The 21,303-nt window shown below is 39.9% G+C and overlaps 1 pseudogene; it reads left to right on the top strand.

Moving 5' to 3' along the window:
* Positions 1–3,390: 3,390 nt before the first annotated feature.
* Positions 3,391–19,634, top strand: LOC138839806 (nuclear ubiquitous casein and cyclin-dependent kinase substrate 1 pseudogene; annotated as a pseudogene).
* Positions 19,635–21,303: the final 1,669 nt, after the last annotated feature.

Raw genomic sequence — 21,303 nt, 5'->3', positions numbered from 1 at the left:
GCTCTGACTCAAAATGGTAGAACATTAGCCTCCAGCAGAAGTGCTCAGGAACAGTGCCCAGGCTTTGAATTCAAACCCCATGAATGCCAACTGGGACAAGCTCTCCTAGCAATGAGCACCTAGACCCCCAGGGCAAGGCCAGTCCTGACAATGAGGACCTACGCATAAAAGTAAGAGGAGATGATGCAACATCCTAAATGGAGTCACGTTACACTCACCCTTTCAAAATTAATCAGAACCAGGAAATCAAGAGAAAGTTAATAACCTTGCCCATATAATGCCCATATCTGTATACCATCTAAATGGACAAGAACTTACATTCTTGCATATGCTTGTATATGCTTGTATACTTGCATATGCTATTTGTATTTATAGTAAGTCTTAGACTCAGGACAGTTGGCATTGGCAGCTTTCTGGGTCTCCCACAAATAATCTATAATCCAGACATCTACCAAGACCTCCCATTGTGCTCTTAAACATTCCAGTACAGCCCTACTCTGACTGGTTATTACCAACCAGTTCACTATGCTCTCCCCTTCCCAGGTGCCAAAAAAATTCTAGACTAGTTATTCCCAAATAGTCACTATGCTCTCCCCTACCCAGTTGCCAAAAAAACCCTAAACACTCCCTTCCTGTCCCCAGTCCAGTTGTATGGCTTCCTTCCCTGTAATGGGCCGCAACTCAGCTTATGCTCCAAATGGAACTTTTCTGGTTTGTGGCCAGGGTGTGTTTTCTCACATCATTCATGTTAACTGATCCTGCCACCTTGTCAGCCTTTGCCTGATCTCACCTTTTCAAACTTTCTCTTTAGCAGGATAATAACCCTCACTCAGGACACCACCTGGTCAAGACCATCCTGTTTCCTGTAGGCAACCAGAAGCTTTATTTACACTGTCCTGCCCTACCCAATGCAGTCTTGGACCCTAAAGACCCCAGCCCCAGTGACTCTTCAACACCCCCATACCAGCAGGAAGCAGCCAGAAAAGATCATGATGTCCATTGGCTCTGATACTTTTAAATATTTCTGCTACCTCCTCCTCAGGCTCCTGTGATCCTAAGATAAAGCTGGAAAAGTCTTACTTCCCCCTCCAGGATATGGGATGTCAGGTCCCATGCTATGTCTCCAATTGGAGAAGGTAATCTCAGGTCTTTGAAAGCCCCTTCTGAGAATCAATCCCTCCCTGGCTTATTCCTCTCTTGGATCTGCAAGTAGCAGGTTGTTTTTCCTTTAACTAATTGCACCATGCATTTTGATAACTATTCTCATAGAAAAGATGAGGACCTTTACCAATCAAATGGTCAAGCAAATACTTCTTGGACAGAACCCAGTCAAACAATTCAGGGACCTGTGACTACTTCATGCCTTTACAGCAGGAAGTAGCTCCAGAAGAAATGACCTCCACCCATACTTCCAGCCAGTACAATAAACTATTAAACAACAACCAGGGGGATACTAACATTCACTCCGTATCAAGTTCTTAACCCCTCCCATTTCATTTCCTGAGGCAGCTTGTGGCCCCCATCTGCATCAGCAGAATTTCTTCTTCCCAGACCTGAACTCCTTCCTGCCCTAAAACTCTCCTAGGATTGGTCAATTTTCCTACTCTCTGCCTAGACCTAGCTGTGCACGCACAGTACCTCCTACCTCTGGCCCGGAGTTACAAGGATCCACCTGGATGGAGACAGGCGCCATATTACTTCTTCTCCCATGGGAAGATGACCCCCTCCTTATAAACCTCCTTCTCCTGTATGTGACTGCCTCTACATGGTCCTCTGGGGTGGCTGACTACATCTACCATGTTCATTTTGCTCAGGATTGCTTTAGGTAGAGTTTTTCCTGCTTTCATATGAATGTTTTTCTTTTTTTGTGATAAAAAATCATCCGTATTTTGGTGGGGAATACATTAATTGTACATTGCTTTGGATTGTACAGATACTTTAACTGTATGAACTCTTCCAGTCCATGAATTTGGAATGACTCTTTGGTTTTAATGTCCATCTTTTCAATTTCCTTCACTACCATTTTATGATTTTCACTATAAAGATTTTTCACCTGGCCTCAGGAGTGGTTTGGGTTTGTGTTATCTTTTTTTAACCCCTCAAGTTGGTCCATGCTCTGTCCACAGTATTCCATTTGTTGCTACTTAAGAGTTCCTACCATTTACTGGCTCCAGTGTCTTCTAATGCAAGTAAGTTGATCTGGCCTTTACTTCTCTGTATAAAAAGGGTTTTGTGATAAAGTTTCACTGAAGTTGGTTAAAAATAGAATAGAGAAGCTGGGTGCAAGTTGCTCACATTGAAATCCTAGCAACTCAGGAAGCTGAGACCTGAGGATCTAAATTCCAACCCAGCCCTGGCAGAAAATCACATGAGACACTTATTTTCAATTAATAGGCCAGAAGTGGAGCTGTGGTTCAAATGGTAATGTGCTAGCATTGAGCAAAGAAGCCCAGGAACAACAATCAGGCCGAGTTCATAGCTCAGAGTGCATTAAAAAAAATGGAATGGAAAAATATTGGAAGTAGCATGTCTTTTTTTTTCTCTCCTGGTCCCTGAGCTTCTTTTGCTCAGGGCAAGTACTCTACCAGTTGAGCCACAGCACCACTTCAAGCTTTTCTGAGTAGTTTCCTGGAGATAAAAGTCTCACAGATTTTCCTGCACAGGCTGGCTTTGAACTGTGATCCTTAGATCTCAGCCTCCTGAGTAGTTAGGATTATAGGCATGAACCCAGCAGTACCTCTTTTTGATGTAAATGAAAGTATGAAAAAGAAAAGTAGTTGAAAGAAGATATGAGAACAAAAGTTTTGGAAATAAGAGAAATTTGGTCATGTTTGCTGATCATAATGATCTAATAGAGTGTCAAAAATTCAATGCAGGTGACAGAGAAGGAAATTACTGGAGTAAAGGCCTTAAGTAGGCAATAGGCAAAGAGAATCAACATATAAATAATTATTAGTATTTAAAATGTTACCATTAATCTCATTATTCATACTTTTGGGCAATACTGATGTTTGAACTCAGGACCTAGTGCTTGCTAGGCCAGTGTTTTGCCACTTAAGCCCCAACTCCAGCAACTTATTATGACTTCCATTACAAATGTTCCATTGTCTGTGGTTTGCCTGTTTCAGATGAGTTTATTTCAACTATTCCACATTTTTAACCCCTTACTAGTCACTACTATAACTCTTCCTTTGATAAAAAATAGATTGAAATTTTGAAGAGACGTGGGGGGGGGGTGACTGGGGAAGTGAGCTTGTCTGATCCAGGGACTCTGAACCAAGGAGCAGCAGACTTTGAGACACCAGCAGCCTGGGACTCCGCTGCCACGTGACCTCCGCTGCAGAAGTTCGGAGGTAGGGTGGTGCCGAGTGCACGGGGTGGGCGGTGGTCATGGTCTTTGGCTTCTCAACTTTGTCCTGTTTGGACAGCAAACATGTCAGAAATAGAAAAGTCGTTGATTATTCACTTTCAGGAATCTGATGATGCAGATGAAGATTAAGGAAGAGATTCCGGCCTTCCTGCTAAGAAAATTCTATCATATCCTAGAGAAGCTAAAAATAAGAGATGATCTGGAAAGAATTCACAGGAAGATAGTGAGGACTCTAAAGAAAAAGATGTGAAGACCAACAAAGATGATTTTCATTCAGCAGAGGATAGTGAAGATGAAAAAGAAGATCAGGGCGGACGAAGGAGCCAGACTCAGCTGGCGAGCGGATTCTACTCAACACCAGCAAGAACCGACAAGGAGCGGACATCTTCATCCTGCAGTTTGCAGACCAGAGATGACCCAGGATCCAAGACTCGACGTGAGTAGAAGCCCGATGTCCTCACTCCTTCTCAGGGAGCAGAGGAGGGAAGGCCACCCCTACCCCCCCAGCACCGGTGATCTCCATCTTGGATACCGACAAAGCTCGGAGGAGCTGCCAGCTCCAACCCAGGCCTTGGAATAAAACGAGTCATTTAGCAGGTCACAAGAACTTAACGGTGAAGTGACCTGCCAGACTCAGCTCCATCCAGGGAAAAGTCACCCAGCTCAGGCACCAGCCATGGGAGTGGCTTTCCTCACTGGGTAACCAGAGCTAGAGGCTGCCCCTCCCTCTAGCAGCCTCCACAATCAATTGAAAAACAGAAACCCTGAGAACGGCTCCAGGCTGGGCTCTGTGTTAGCCCCAGGAAAAAGCTACTGATTGTTGAAAGGCCTCAATCCTACCCAGAACCTAGCCTCACCACTGCATCCCCCTCTTTTGTGATTCTCAAAGCAGATCACCCTCCATTAAACTAATCTGGGAGGGGGATCTCAAAATCTTGGGTAAAGCAGAGCATTTTTCTGCCTGTTCGAACAAATTGACTTAAGAAACCAATCAAGCCACAGGACCTCAAGCTGACCAGAGACTCCAACAAGAGGCTGGTTACAGACAAAAGGGAGATACAGGATTCTTCCCACCCCTCCCAAAAAAAAATTAAAAAAAATCAAAAGAACTTTTGTTTTTCTTCTTCTTCTTTTCATTTTTTTTGTTGTTTTGTTTTTTGGTACCTTATATATATATAAATTTTTTTTCCTTTTCTAAAAATTTTATTAATCTTTAATTTTTGCCTTTTTTGAAAAAATAATTGTTTTCCAGTAACTTTTTTTTCCTCTTATAATTTTTATTTTAGGAATACGTGAATGTGCGTTTTCCTTTTTTTTCTTGCCTTCTTTCTCTTTTTCTTTCTTTCTTAACTGTCTTTTTGTTTTTTGTTTTTTGTCTAGCTCTACTGAACTTCTGATCTTTTTTCTCCCTTTCTTATCCTTTGCACCTTATCCTCTCTTTTGATCTTCTTTATGTGACTTAACTATTGTCCTGCACATCCTCAGATAAACCCGTAGTTAACTAGAAGACCCTATCCCACATTGTGTACACACTTAATCCACAAATTTATTACTCCATTCAAAACCTCCAAGACTTAAATTCCTTAATAGCAGTACTACCTCTTTATACCTATATAATATTTTAAGCATTTTGGGGAAGATGGCGGAGGAGAAGCTGGAATCTGAACAAGCTCTCGCATAGAAAGTAGGTTTAGAGTTCCAGTGAACAGTCCTAAGCCAGAGAATCACACCAAGTGTACCATCACAGGACAGAGAGTTAGACAAGAGAGGGGAAGCCAAGGAAACGCACCAGCTGCCGCTCCGGCGGCGGGGTCGCGGCGGCGACCACCGCCGCAGGAGTCATACCTGAGACACAGAGAGTCGGGGACGAAGGAGCCAGACGCAGCGGACGAGCGGATTCTACTCAACACCAACAAGAACCGACAAGGAGGGAACATCTTCATCCTGCTGTTTGCAGACCAGAGACGACCCAGGATCCAAGACTCGGCGTGAGTACAAGCCCGACATCCTCACTCCTCAGGGAGCAGAGGAGGGAAGGCCACCCCTCCCCCCCCAGCACCGGTGATCTCCATCTTGGATACCGACAAAGCTCGGAGTTGCTGCTAGCTCCAGCTCAGGCCTTGGAATAAAACGAGTCATTTAGCAGGTCACAAGAACTTAACGCTGAAGTGACCTGCCAGACTCAGCTCCATCCAGGGAAAAGTCACCCAGCTCAGGCGCCAGCCATCAGAGTGCCTAGCGTCACTGGGTAACCAGAGCCAGAGGCTGCCCCTCCCTCTAGCAGCCACCACAATCAATTGAAAAACAGAAACCCTGAGAATGGCTCCAGGCTGGGCGCTGTGAGCTCTATCACAAAATAGCCCCAGGGAAAAGCTACTGTTTGTTGAAAGGCCTCAACCCTACCCAGAACCTAGCCTCATAACCACATCCCCCTCTTTTGTGACTCTCAAAGCAGACCACCCTCCCAGAAAACTAACCTGGGAGGGGGATCTCAAAATCTTGGGTAAAGCAGAGCATTTTTCTGCCTCTTCCAACCAACCGACTTAAGAAACCAATCAAGCCACAGGACCTCAAGCTGACCAGAGACTACAACAAGAGACTGGTCGCAGACAAAAGGGAGATACAGGATTCCTCCCACTCCTCCCCCCCCCCAAAAAAAAAAAATCAAAAGACTTTTTTTTCTTTTTTTCTTTTTTTCTTTTTTTTTTTCTTCTTCTTCTTTTCTTTTTTTTGCTTGTTTTTTGTTTTTTGTTACCTTATATATATATATATATATATATATATATATATATATATAAATTTTTTCCCTTCTAAAACTTTTATTAATCTTTAATTTTTGCCTCTTCTGAAAAAATAATTGTTTTCCAGTAATTTTTTTTCTCATCTTATAATTTTTATTTTAGGAATACGTGAATGAGAGTTTTCCTTTCTTTTCTTGTCTTCTTTCTCTTTTTCTTTCTTTCTTAATTATCTTTTTGTTTTTTATCTAGCTCTACTGAACTTCTGATCTTTTCTTCTCCCTTTCACATCCTTAAAGCTTTCCACATCTCCTCTATGTCCCTCCCCTTCTCTGAACATATTCACATTCCTCTCTAAATAGACGGTCTTTTAACCTCTATAATAACATTAATTTTTACGTTTCTATTCTTTTTCTGGTCTCTCTTTATTCCCCTTTCCGTCTCTTCTTTTTCTCTCTCTCTCTACTTGCATCCTACCCAACCCATTTCCTGCACTGTGATTAGGACATAGTTAACTCTCCCTGTGCCTCCCCACACCAATCTATTCCTATTTTTTACCCACATCTCTCCCTAATCCTAATAATTTCTGGTTTTCCAAATTCTTTTCTGCGGTTCGAAGTCCTTTAACATATAGTCATTTGATGTTGAATAGATGTATCTGTTGAACCAGATTGTATCTGTAGACTATTGACTGTACAAATGCAAACTTTGGTTGATGGTTGCCTTAAGATAGTGTTCTAGCACAAAACTGGTGCAATCTGTATCTCAAATGGGCCGAGTAAGCCGGAAAAACACAAGAAAAATGGCAAATTCGGGTATCTCAATTCCCAACCTTGATAATCAGGGATTAGAACAGATAAAGAATAATCCAGAGGAGAGTTCCCAAATAGCTCTACAAACACTAATAGCAAACATGATAAATGAGAAGTTTGACAATGTAAAAAGGACTCTGTATGAGCGTGATAGGGAGAGAGAGGAGGCATCCCAGAAGTTTATACAGGAACATCATAAGCGTGAGGAAGCTTCTCAAAAACTGATACAGGATTTGCGTGAACAACTTGAGAATACTCAAAGAGAAAGGGAGGAATGGCGTGAGCAGGCAGAGAACACTCAAAGAGAACTGCAGGAATCCCACAGAAGGGAGGAAACTAATCAAAGAGTAATTCACGAATTAAGAGACCAGGTAGAGAATACACAAAGATCACTAAAGACATTCATGGAATCCATTAACAAAGAGCTGAAGAAAGTCAGGGAGACCACAAAGGGAAGGCTGAATGGAACCCAACAGAAGGAATGGGAGTCCAAAGAAACCATAACCAATCAACTAAGTGATTTGAGAACAAACACTGAACACCAAATTAAGGAAGTAAAGAAATTCATACAAGACCTAAAACAGAGCTTCAACAAAGAACTTGAAGCCATCAAAGCTGACCAATTAGAAGGAAAAGAGATAAAAAACAAAGTAGAGAGTCTTGACAGCAGGTTAGACCATGCAGAAGATCGAATCTCAGGGATTGAAGACAGCCTAGATATTATAGAGAAAGAACATACAACCATCCAAGACAAGTCCAAGAAATATGATAGGTCTATCCAACACCTGGAAGACACCATCAGAAGGCCCAATCTAAGGATAATGGGTGTAGAGGAGCACCTAGAAACAGAAGTTAATGGTCTAGGAAATTTGTTTAACAGGATCCTAGCAGAGAACTTCCCAAACATACAAAAAGATAGGCCTATTCAGATACAAGAAGCTTTTAGAACCCCAAATAGACCAGACCAGAATAGGACATCCCACCGTCACATTATAATCCACACAGGATCAACCCAGACCAAGGAAAAGATCCTTAAAGCTGTCAAGGAGAAAAGGTTAATCACCTATAAAGGGAAACCAATTAGAATTACCTCAGATTTCTCACCAGAGACAATCAAAGCAAGAAGAGCCTGGAATGATGTATGCCATGCCCTAAAAACAAACAACTATCAACCAAGAATACTGTACCCAGCTAAACTCTCCTTCATAACTGAAGGCCAAATAAAAACCTTCCATAGCAAAGAAAAATTGAAACAATACATCTCCACCAAACCAGCCCTGCAAAAGATTCTTAAAGATGTCCTACACATAGAAAACCAACAAGAACGCAACAAAGGCCAAGAAACTGCACCCAAACTGAGAATCCAAGAACCTTAGGAAGAACCCAGTTTTCACAGCCCCCAAGAAGGTGGATAACATGGCAGGAACTCCCAAATACCTCTCAGTCCTATCTCTTAATGTTAACGGACTGAACTCTCCAATTAAGCGACATAGACTGTCTAGTTGGATTAAAAAACAAGACCCTTCTATCTGCTGCCTGCAGGAGTCACATCTTGCCCGTAAAAACAAACATATTTTCAAGGTTAAAGGCTGGAACAAAATCTACCAAGCAAACGGCCCTCATAAACAGGCGGGAGTTGCAATCCTAATATCAGATAAAATAGACTTCAAATTAAAATTCGTGAGAAGAGATAAAGAAGGTCGCTACATACTAATTAAAGGATCTCTCCTTCAGGAGGATATTACAATTCTAAATATCTATTCGCCAAACAATGGAGCACCCAAATTTATCAAAGAAACACTACTTTCCCTCAAATCCCAGATAGATCCAAAGACATTAATCGTTGGGGATTTTAACACACCACTCTCCCCACTAGATAGATCAACTCGGCAAAAACTCAACAGAGAAACCGCAGATCTAAACAGCTGCATAGATCAACTAGACTTAACAGACATTTACCGAACATTTCACCCAGCAGCACCAGAATACACGTTCTTCTCAGCAGCACATGGGACGTTTTCTAAAATAGACCACATTTTAGGCCACAAAGCAAACTTGTCTAAATTCAGAAACATTGAAGTTATACCTTGCATTCTCTCTGACCACAAGGGAATAAAATTAGAACTCAACACCAAAAGCCACCAAAGAAAGTCCGGTATCACATGGAGGCTGAACAACACACTGCTGAATCATGAGTGGGTCATGGAAGAGATTAGAAAGGAAATTCAAATGTTCATGCTATTCAACAAAAATGAACACACAAATTACCAGCTGCTCTGGGACACAGCAAAGGCAGTACTCAGAGGCAAGTTTATAGCTCTGAGCTCCTACATGAACAAATTGGAGAGATCGGAAACTAATAATTTAATGACACATCTAAACCTCCTTGAAAAAGAGCAGCAAGATAAACCCCAATCCAGTAGACGGAAAGAAATAATCAAAATTAAATCAGAATTAAATGAATTAGAATCCAAAAAAACTATAGAAAGAATCAACAAAACAAAGAGTTGGTTCTTCGAAAAACTTAACAAAATTGACAGACCCTTAGCAAACCTTATCAGAAAAAGGAGAGAACACACCCAAATTAATAAACTCAGAGATGAGAATGGAAACATCACCACGGAAACAACCAAGATTCAGAACATTATAAGGGAATACTTCTCAAAACTTTATGCTAATAAGTTTGAGAACTTGACAGAAATGGACCTTTTCCTAGCAAATATTGACATGCCAAAACTAAACCAAGATGAGTTAAACCAGCTTAACAGGCCCATATCAAGCATTGAAATAGAAACAGCAATAAGAGACCTCCCAGCTAAGAAAAGTCCAGGACCAGATGGTTTTACAGCGGAATTTTACAAGGCCTTCAAAGCAGAGCTCACACCAATACTCCTCCAACTCTTCAATGAAATTGAAAGAGAAAGCTCACTACCGAACACATTCTATGAAGCCATCATAACCCTCATCCCAAAACCAGGCAGGGACTCATCAAAGAAAGAGAACTATAGATCCATTTCTTTGATGAACATTGATGCAAAACTTCTCAACAAAATTTTGGCCAATCGACTTCAACAATTCATCCAAAAAATCATACACCATGATCAAACAGGATTCATTTCAGGGATGCAAAGCTGGTTCAATATACGCAAATCAATTAATATTATTCATCACATCAACAGGAGCAAGAATAAGAACCACATGGTTATCTCAATAGATGCAGAAAAAGCATTTGACAAGATCCAACACCCCTTTATGATGAAGGTTCTGGAAAAATTAGGAATCCATGGAACATTCCTCAATACAATAAAGGCTGTATATGACAAACCTACAGCCAGCATTATACTCAATGGTGAAAAACTAAAGCCATTTCCTCTTAACTCAGGAACAAGACAAGGATGCCCACTCTCTCCACTTCTCTTCAATCTAGTATTAGAATGCCTAGCTACAGCAATAAGACAAGATGCAGACATAAAGGGGATCCAAATAGGGAAAGAAGAAATAAAACTCTCCCTCTTTGCAGATGACATGATCTTGTATTTAAAGAATCCCATAGACTCCACTCCCAAATTACTCAAGCTGATTCAAAACTTTGGCAAAGTAGCAGGTTATAAAATTAACCCCCCAAAATCAATGGCTTTTCTATATGCCAACAATGAGAAAAGTGTGGCTGAAATTAGGAAAGCAACTCCATTTGTAATAGCCCCACAAAAAATAAAATACCTAGGAATTAACTTAACCAAAGAAGTGAAGGACCTCTATGATGAAAACTTTAAAATCTTGAAAAAGGAAATCAACACAGAACTTAAAAAATGGCAAAACCTCCCATGCTCCTGGATTGGCAAGATTAACATCGTGAAAATGGCAATACTTCCCAAGGCTATCTACAAATTCAACGCGATACCTATCAAAATTCCACCCTCATTCTTCAAGGAAATAGAGGAGGCAATCCAAAAATTCATATGGAACAATAAAAGACCCCGAATAGCAAAAACGCTCCTCAACGGAAAGAACACTGCTGGAGGAATATCAATACCAAATTTCAAACTCTACTATAAAGCCATAGTAATCAAAACAGCTTGGTATTGGCATAAGAACAGACCTCAGGACCAATGGAATAGAATTGAAAACCCAGAAATGAACCTACAGACCTATAGCCACCTAATCTTCGATAAGGAAGCTAAAACAATAGAATGGAAGAAAGACAGCCTCTTCAGTAAATGGTGCTGGCAAAATTGGTTAACTACATGTAGAAAACTAAAGCTAGATCCTTATATATCACCCTGCACCAGAATCAACTCCAAGACCTTGAAGTCAAAGCAGACACTCTGAAAACATTACAGGATGGAATAGGAGAAACCCTAGGTCTCCTTGGCTCAGGTCGAAATTTTCTGAATAGAGACCCGGAAGCACAACAAATCAAAGAAAGGTTGGACAAATGGGATTGCATAAGATTGCAGAGCTTCTGCAGGGCAAATGACATAGCTGGCAAGATCAATAGAAAACCCACCGATTGGGAGAAGATCTTTACTAGCCATACAACGGACAAGGGTCTCATATCTAAAATATACTTGGAACTCAAAAAATTAAACCACCCAACAACAAATCCTCAAAGAAACAACTGCCCAATAAATAAGTGGGCGAAAGACTTAAAGAGAAGCTTCTCTGAAGAAGAAAGAAGGATGGCCAATAGACACATGAAGAAATGTTCAACATCCCTAGCCATAAAAGAAATGCAAATCAAAACAACATTGAGATATCACCTCACTCCAGTTAGAACAGCAAAAATCAAGAACTCCAATAACAACAGATGCTGGAGGGGATGTGGACAGAAAGGAACCCTACTTCATTGTTGGTGGGAATGTAAACTAGTTCAACCACTTTGGAAAGCAGTATGGAGGTTCCTCAAAAGACTTCACATAGATCTCCCCTATGATCCAGCAATCCCACTTTTGGGCATTTACCCAAATGTTTACAAACAAGACCACACTAAAGCTACCAGCACAACTATGTTTATTGCAGCATTATTTACCATAGCTAAGATATGGAACCAACCCAGATGCCCCTCAGTAGATGAATGGATCAAGAAAATGTGGTATATATACACAATGGAATTCTATGCCTCCATCAGAAAGAATGACATTTCCCCATTTGTTAGGAAATGGAAAGGTTTGGAAAAAATTATATTAAGTGAAGTAAGCCAGGCCCAAAGAAGCATAGGTCCCATGGTTTCCCTTATTTGCAATATCTAGTATAGGTATGAGTCAAGCGGAAAAGGTCAGATAATGTGATGCTAGGAAAATGAACCCTTAAATATGTATTTTAATGTTTTCGTTTCTTTCATGCATGTGTTTCTAACGCATTTATAAGATTATTTCTTTGTTGCTTTGTATGTCCCTCCCCCACAGTGTAACCCCCGTTTTCACTGTATTTGATGTCAGTATAACATGTGGAGTAGTTGGGGACAAACAAGTCGTTTAAGGATTCAGGTGGACCTGTTGCAACAATGAGAAGTACAAAATGTCATGTCAAAACCAGCATTACAATGCCGGTGTGGGGGGGGAGGGGGGTATAATTGGGTGGTGGGAGGGGGGTAAAATTGGGTGGGGGGAGGGGGGAGGTGGGGAAGGGAAGTGAAGGGTAAACAAAGGAGGAGGCTGCAATGCTTGGTAAGAAATGTATCCATTATCCTGCCCATGTAATTGTAGCCCCTTTGTACAGTATGTTCTCAAATAAAATAAAATACAATTTAAAAAAAAAAAAAAAAAAAGGAGAAACCAAAAAAAAAAAAAAAAAAGAAATATATTCATTACCTTGCCCATGTATTTGTAACCCCTCTATGTATTTTCACAATAAAAAAAATTTAAGTATAAAAAAAAAATATTTTAAGCATTTTTTAAAGGTTTTCACTTCTCCTCTATGTCCCTTCCCTTCTCGTTACTCACATTCCTCTCTAAATAGATGGTCTTTCAATCTCCATAATAATATTAATTTTTACGTTTCTATTTTTTTCTGGTCTCTTTTCATTTCCCTTTCCCATTCTTTTTTTTCTCTCTCTCTCTACATGCATCCTACCCAACCTATTTCCTGCATTGGGATTAGGACATAGTTAACTCTCCCTGTGCCTCCCCAAACCAATCTATTCCTATTTTTTACACACATCTCTCCCTAACCCTAATAATTTCTGGTTTTCCAAATTCTTCTCTGCAGTTCAAAGCCCATTAACATATAGTTGTTTGATGTTGAATAGATGTATCTGTTGAACTAGATTGTATCTGTAGACTATTGACTGTACAAATGCAAACTTTGATTGATGGTTGCCTTAAGATAGTGTTCTAGCACAAAACTGGTGCTATTTTCATCTCAAATGGGCAGAGTAAGCCGAAAAAACACTAGAAAAATGGCAAATCCGGATATCTCAAGTCCCAATCTTGATAATCAGGGGTCAGAACAGATAATGAATAATCCAGAGGAGAGTTCCCAAATCGCTCTACAAACACTGCTGGCAAACATGATAAATGAGAAGATTGACAACTTACAAAGGACTCTGTATGAGCATGAAAGGGAGAGAGAATAGGCATCCCAAAAGCTTATACAGGAATATCATAAGCATGAGGAAGCTACTCAAAAACTGATACAGGATTTGCGTGAACAATTGAGAATACTCAAAGAGAAAGGGAGGAATGGCATAAGCAGGCTGAGAACACTCAAAGAGAACTGCAAGAATCCCATGAACAAGAGGAAAGAGAACTACAGGAATCCCATGAACGGGAAGAAGCTAATCAAAGAGTAATGCAGGAATTGAGAGACCAGGTAGAGAATACACAAAGATCACTAAAGGCACTCATGGAATCCATTAACAAAGAGCTGAAGGAAGTTAGGGAGACCACAAAGGGAATGCTGAATGGAACCCAACAGAAGGAATGGGAGTCCAAAGAAACCATAACCAATCAACTAAGTGATTTGAGAACAAACACTCAACACCAAATTAAGGAAGTAAAGAAATTCATACAAGACCTAAAACAGAGCTTCAACAAAGAACTTGAAGCCATCAAAGCTGACCAAATAGAAGGAAAAGAGATAAAAAACAAAGTAGAGAGTCTTGACAGCAGGATAGACCATGCAGAAGATCGAATCTCAGGGATTGAAGACAGCCTAGATATTATAGAGAAAGAACATACAACCATCCAAAACAAGTCCAAGAAATATGATAGATCTATCCAACACGTGGAAGACACCATCAGAAGGCCTAATCTAAGGATAATGGGTGTAGAGGAGCACCTAGAAACAGAAGTTAATGGTCTAGGAAATTTGTTTAACAGGATCCTTGCAGAGAACTTCCCAAACATACAAAAAGATAGGCCTATTCAGATACAAGAAGCTTTTAGAACCCCAAATAGACCAGACCAGAATAGGACATCCCAACATCACATTATAATCCACACAGGATCAACTCAGACCAAGGAAAAGATCCTTAAAGCTGTCAAGGAGAAAAGGGTAATCACCTATAAAGGGAAAACAATTAGAGTCACCTCAGATTTCTCAGCAGAGACAATCAAAGCAAGAAGAGCCTGGAATGATGTATGCCATGCCCTAAAAACAAACAACTATCAACCAAGAATACTGTACCCAGCTAAACTCTCCTTCATAACTGAAGGCCAAATAAAATCCATCCATAGCAAAGAAAAATTGAAACAATACATCTCCACCAAACCAGCCTTACAAAAGATTCTTAAAGATGTCCTACACATAGAAAACCAACAAGACCGCAACAAAGGCCAAGAAACTGCACCCAAACTGAGAATCCAAGAACCATAGGAAGAACCCAGTTTTTGCAGCCCCCAAAAAGGTGGATAACATGGCAGGAACTCCCAAATACCTCTCAGTCCTATCTCTTAACCTTAACGGACTGAAATCTCCAATTAAGCTACATAGACTGTCTAGTTGGATTAAAAAACAAGACCCTTCTATCTGCTGCCTGCAGGAGTCACATCTTGCCCATAAAAACAAACACATTTTCAAAGTTAAAGGCTGGAACAAAATCTACCAAGCAAATGGCCCCCATAAACAGGCGGGAGTTGCAATCCTAATATCAGATAAAATAGACTTCAAATTAAAATTCGTGAGAAGAGATAAAGAAGGTCGCTACATACTAATTAAAGGATCTCTCCTTCAGGCGGATATTACAATTCTAAATATCTATTCGCCAAACAATGGAGCACCCAAATTTATCAAAGAAACACTACTTTCCCTCAAATCCCATATAGATCCAAAGACATTAATTGTTGGGGATTTTAACACACCACTCTCCCCACTAGATAGATCAACTCAGCAAAAACTCAACAGAGAAACCCCAGATCTAAACAGCTGCATAGATCAACTAGACTTAACAGACATCTACTGAACATTTCACCCAGCAGCATCAGAATACACGTTTTTCTCAGCAGCACATGGAACGTTTTCTAAAATAGACCACATTTTAGGCCACAAAGCAAACTTGTCTAAATTCAGAAACATTGAAGTTATACCTTGCATTCTCTCTGACCACAAGGGAATAAAATTAGAACTCTACACCAAAAGCCACCAAAGAAAGTCCGGCATCACATGGAGGCTGAACAACACACTGCTGAATCATGAGTGGGTCATGGAAGAGATTAGAAAGGAAATTCAAATGTTCATGCTATTCAACAAAAATGAACACACAAATTACCAGCTGCTCTGGGACACAGCAAAGGCAGTACTCAGAGGCAATTTTATAGCACTGAGCTCCTACATCAACAAATTGGAGAGATCTGAAACTAGCAATTTAATGACACATCTAAACCTCCTTGAAAAAGAGCAGCAAGATAAACCCCAATCCAGTAGATGGAACGAAATAATCAAAATTAAATCAGAATTAAATGAATTAGAATCCAAAAAAACTATAGAAAGAATCAACAAAACAAAGAGTTGGTTCTTCGAAAAACTTAACAAAATTGACGGACCCTTAGCAAATCTTATCAGAAAAAGAAGAGAACACACCCAAATTAATAAACTCAGAGATGAGAATGGAAACATCACCACAGAAACAACCAAGATTCAGAACATTATAAGGGAAGACTTCTCAAAACTTTATGCTAATAAGTTTGAGAACTTGACAGAAATGGACCTCTTCGTAGAAAATATTGACATGCCAAAACTAAACCAAGATGAGTTAAACTATCTTAACAGGCCCATATCAAGCACTGAAATAGAAACAGCAATAAGAGACTTCCCAGCTAAGAAAAGTCCAGGACCAGATGGTTTTACAGCGGAATTTTACAAGGCCTTCAAAGCAGAGCTCACACCAATACTCCTCCAACTCTTCAATGAAATTGAAAGAGAAAGCTCACTACCCAACACATTCTATGAAGCCATCATAACCCTCATCCCAAAACCAGGCAGGTACTCATCAAAGAAAGAGAACTATAGACCCATTTCTTTGATGAACATTGATGCAAAACTTCTCAACAATATTTTGGCCAATCGACTTCAACAATTCATCCAAAAATCATACACCACGATCAAACAGGATTCATTTCAGGGATGCAAAGCTGGTTCAATATACGCAAATCAATTAATAGTATTCATCACATCAACAGGAACAAGAATAAGAACCACATGGTTATCTCAATAGATGCAGAAAAAGCATTCGACAAGATCCAACACCCCTTCATGATGAAGGTTTTGGAAAAATTAGGAATCCATGGAACATTCCTCAATACAATAAAGGCTGTATATGACAAACCTACAGCCAGCATTATACTCAATGGTGAAAAACTAAAGCCATTTCCTCTTAACTCAGGAACAAGACAAGGATGCCACTCTCTCCACTCCTCTTCAATCTAGTATTAGAATGCCTAGCTACAGCAATAAGACAAGATGCAGAAATAAAGGGGATCCAAATAGGGAAAGAAGAAATAAAACTCTCCCTCTTTGCAGATGACATGATCTTGTATTTAAAGAATCCCATAGACTCCACTCCCAAATTACTCAAGCTGATTCAAAACTTTGGCAAAGTAGCAGGTTATAAAATTAACCCCCAAAAATCAATGGCTTTTCTGTATGCCAACAATGAGAAAAGTGTGGCTGAAATTAGGAAAGCAACTCCATTTGTAATAGCCCCACAAAAAATAAAATACCTAGGAATTAACTTAACCAAAGAAGTGAAGGACCTCTATGATGAAAACTTTAAAATCTTGAAAAAGGAAATCAACACAGAACGAAAAACATGGCAAAGCCTCCCATGCTCCTGGATTGGAAAGATTAACATCGTGGAAATGGGAATACTTCCCAAGGCTATCTACAAATTCAACGCAATACCTATCAAAACTCCAACCTCATTCTTCAAGGAAATAGAAGAGGCAATCCAAAAATTCATATGGAACAATAAAAGACCCCGAATAGCAAAATCGCTCCTCAACGGAAAGAACACTGCTGGACGAATATCAATACCAAATTTCAAACTCTACTATAAAGCCATAATAATCAAAACAGCTTGGTATTGGCATAAGAACAGACCTCAGGACCAATGGAATAGAATTGAAAACCCAGAAATGAACCTACAGACCTATAGCCATCTAATCTTCGATAAGGGAGCTAAAACAATAGAATGGAAGAAAGACAGCCTCTTCAGTAAATGGTGCTGGCAAAACTGATTAACTACATGTAGAAAACTATAGCTAGATTCTTATATATCACGCTGCACCAGAATCAACTCCAAATGGATCAAAGACCTAGAAGTCAAAGCAGACACTCTGAAAACATTACAGGATGGAGTAGGAGAAACCCTAAGTCTCCTTGTCTCAGGCCGAAAATTTTTGAATAGAGACCCCGAAACACAACAAATCAAAGAAAGGTTGGACCTGGAAACACAACAAATCAAAGAAAGATTGCATAAAGTTGCAGAGCTTTTGCAGGGCAAATGACATAGCTTGCAAGATCAATAGAAAGCCCACGGATTGGGAGAAGATCTTTACTAGCCATACAACGGACAAGGGTCTCATATCTAAAATATACTTGGAACTCAAAAAATTAAACCCCCCAACAACAAATCCTCTGAGAAACAACTGTCCAATAAATAAGTGGGCGAAAGACTTAAAGAGAAACTTCTCTGAAGAAGAAAGAAGGATGGCCAATAGACACATGAAGAAATGTTCAACATCCCTAGCCATAAAAGAAATGCAAATCAAAACAACATTGAGATATCACCTCACCCCAGTTAGAACAGCAAAAATCAAGAACTCTCACAACAACAGATGCTGGAGGGGATGTGGACAAAAAGGAACCTTACTTCATTGTTGGTGGGAATATAAACTTGTTCAACCACTTTGGAAAGCAGTATGGAGGTTCCTCAAAAGACTTCACGTAGATCTCCCCTATGACCCAACAATCCTACTTTGGGGCATTTACCGAAATGTTTACAAACAAGACCACACTAAAGCTACCAGCACAACAATGTTTTTTGCAGCATTATTTACCATAGCTAAGATATGGAACCAACCCAGATGTCCCTCAGCAGATGAATGGATCAAGAAAATGTGGTATATATACACAATGGAATTCTATGCCTCCATCAGAAAGAATGACATTGCCCCATTTGTTAGGAAATGGAAAAACTTTGAAAAAATTATATTAAGTGAACTAAGCGAGGCCCAAAGAAACATAGTTCCCATGGTTTCCCTTATTTGCAATATCTAGTATATGTATGAGTCAAGCGGAAAAGGTCAGATAATGTCAGGTCAGGAAAATGAACCCTTAGATATGTATTTTAATGTTTTTTTTCTTTCATGCATGTGTTTCTAACGCATTTATAAGATTATCTCTTTGTTGCTTTGTATGTCCCTCCCCCACAGTATAACCCTTGCTTTCACTGTATTTGATGTCAGTATAACTTGAGGAGGAAATGGGGAAAAACCAGTTGTTTAAGGATACAGGTGGACCTGTTGCAACAATGAGAAGTACAAGTTTTCATGTCCAAAACGAGCTTTACTACGTCGTTGGGAGGGGGGGTTGGGTGGAGAGGGGGGAAGGAGAAGGATTGGGATTGGAGGGGGAGGGGGGAGGCTGGGAAGGGATGTGAAGGGTAAACCAAAGGTGGAGGGTGCAATGCTTGGTAAGAAATGTACCCATTATCCTGCCCATGTAATTGTATCCCCTCTGTACAGTATGTTCACAAATAAAATAAAATAAAATTTAAAAAAAAAGAAAAAGAAAAAGAAGATCATGAAAACGTGTGCCAGCAATGACAGGCAGCATCTACAGCTGCTTCTAAACAGAGAGAGATGCTCATGGAAGATGTTGGCTGTGAGGAGGAGCCAGAAGAAGAAAATGAGGCACCATTCCAGGAGAATGATTCCTTCAGTGATGAAGATTTTCTATGGAAGATGATGATGATAGTGACTATGGCAATTCAAAAAAGAAAATCCCAAAGATAGTTAAGAAGTCCAAACCTGAAAGAAAAGAAAAGAAAATGCCCAAACCGAGGACAAAGGCTACAGTGACACCAAGTCCAGTGAAAGGCAAAGGGAAAGTGGGTTGCCCCACAGCCTTCAAGGCATCAAAGTATAAGACTCCTTCTCCCAAGAGGATGATGAGGAACGGGAAAGTCCTGAAGAAAAGAATAGCTCTGCAAGCCCTCCTCCTGAGAAATTGGGGGATAAAGGGTATGAAGATGAAACCCAGTCTGGGAAGGGTTAAAAGTGATGATAATGTGGGAAGAGATTTTATTTAAAAAAGAAAAAAAGAGGGTAAAAAAGACAACCTATTTAAGATAGAATATGATTCATGGTGTTGGCTATGGCTTGACCTTAACGGGCTTTCAGTGCTTTTTCCCATGTTTGGAATAACCCCCCCTTTCTCTTTCTCTTTCCCTTTTCCTCCCCCCCCCCTCTTTCTCTCTCTCTCTCTCTCTCACCATTGCATATGAAGGGTTTAAGTACCTTTTTGTTTATTGGTCCTCTCTTTGCCACCACCTCCTCCATTTCCCCAATGAAAGCCATGTCAAATTAATCACTGGGTTGACCACTTCATCTTTTTATTATTTTTATTTATTTTATTTTTTGTCAGTCGTGGGGCTTGAATTCTGGGCCTGGGTGCTGTCCCTGTGCTCAGCTCAAGGCCAGGGCTCTATTGCTAGAGCCACAGCGCCACTTCCGGTTTTCTAGTGGTTAATTGGAGATAAGAGTCTCACGGACTTTTCTGCCTGGGCTGGCTTTGAACTGTGATCCTCAGATCTCAGCCTCCTCAGTAGCTAGGATTAAAGGTGTGAGCCACCGGCACCCGGCTCATCTTTTTATTTTTAATGGAAGGTAAACTGCAGTTGTAAAGCAATAAGATTTTAGATGAATTTTAGAAACTTTGCTTTTGGCTAAAGAATAGTGAGTTGGACTGTCATCAAAACCATAGAAGGTTTTAGTTAAAAATGATTGCTTCTTTCTCTGCCTGAACTTTTAAAAAATCAGTTGTCATCTAATATGAGTTTATATAAATCTATATACATACATGTAAGAATCTTAAAAAATCATGATACCAAACTTCCACCAATGAAGCAGGTAGGAGATAAAGATGAATTCTGAACCATTACTAAAATTCTTCATGTTTTTTACCCTGGCTCATGGAAGGGAATGGCTTACCTGGTCTTGTTTGTGAGTTGGGGTTTTCTTTTTTGTTTCATCATTTGTTATCTCAAAAAGACATGGAGTCAGTGATCCTTTTATCCTGCTACAATCTTTAAGGAACTTAAAAAGAAAAATCAGAGGCTGCCAAAAATGAAATCACTTGGGGATGGGAAGGTGTCTCAGTGGTAGAGTGCTTGCTTTGTGTGCCTGAGGCCCTGGGTTCATTTCCTCAGCACCACACATGCAGAAAAAGCAGGAAGTGGTGCTGTGGCTGAAGTGGTAGAGCATTAGCCTTGAGCTGAAGGGCTCAGGGACAGTGTCCATGCCCAGAATTCAGGCCCCAAAACTGACAAAAAAAGAAGTCATTTGATTTCATATTTCATTCTTTTTAATGGTTCATGTTTTTAAAATACATATGTATACTGTTTTGGATAAAATCTTACCAATAATCAAAAACAGACACCTTAGAATTTAAATGACAAGATAAATCTACATATTACTATGGATTTCTTCTCAAATTGACAATGTTTAGGTTTAAAGAAATAAAGTTCCAGTTAATGTGAAGTTCAATGCAAAAGGTTGAGACTTTTACTTTATTAAAACTGAGATGAAATTCTTTTTATCATTGTGCATTCAGATCCCATGAACTATGCTCTGTTTTTATTTATAGATACAATATTCTTTTGCTTTATATCCCCACTCTTTTCTTTGTAGAAACATTATGTGACATACATCTCTCTGCTTCCTGC

The sequence above is a fragment of the Dipodomys merriami genome, unplaced genomic scaffold (assembly GCF_024711535.1).
Source record: "Dipodomys merriami isolate MVZ:Mamm:240054 unplaced genomic scaffold, mDipMer1.0.p SCAF_3, whole genome shotgun sequence".
NCBI classification, from domain to species: domain Eukaryota; kingdom Metazoa; phylum Chordata; class Mammalia; order Rodentia; family Heteromyidae; genus Dipodomys; species Dipodomys merriami.
This window is presented reverse-complemented; position numbering and strand designations above follow the sequence as displayed.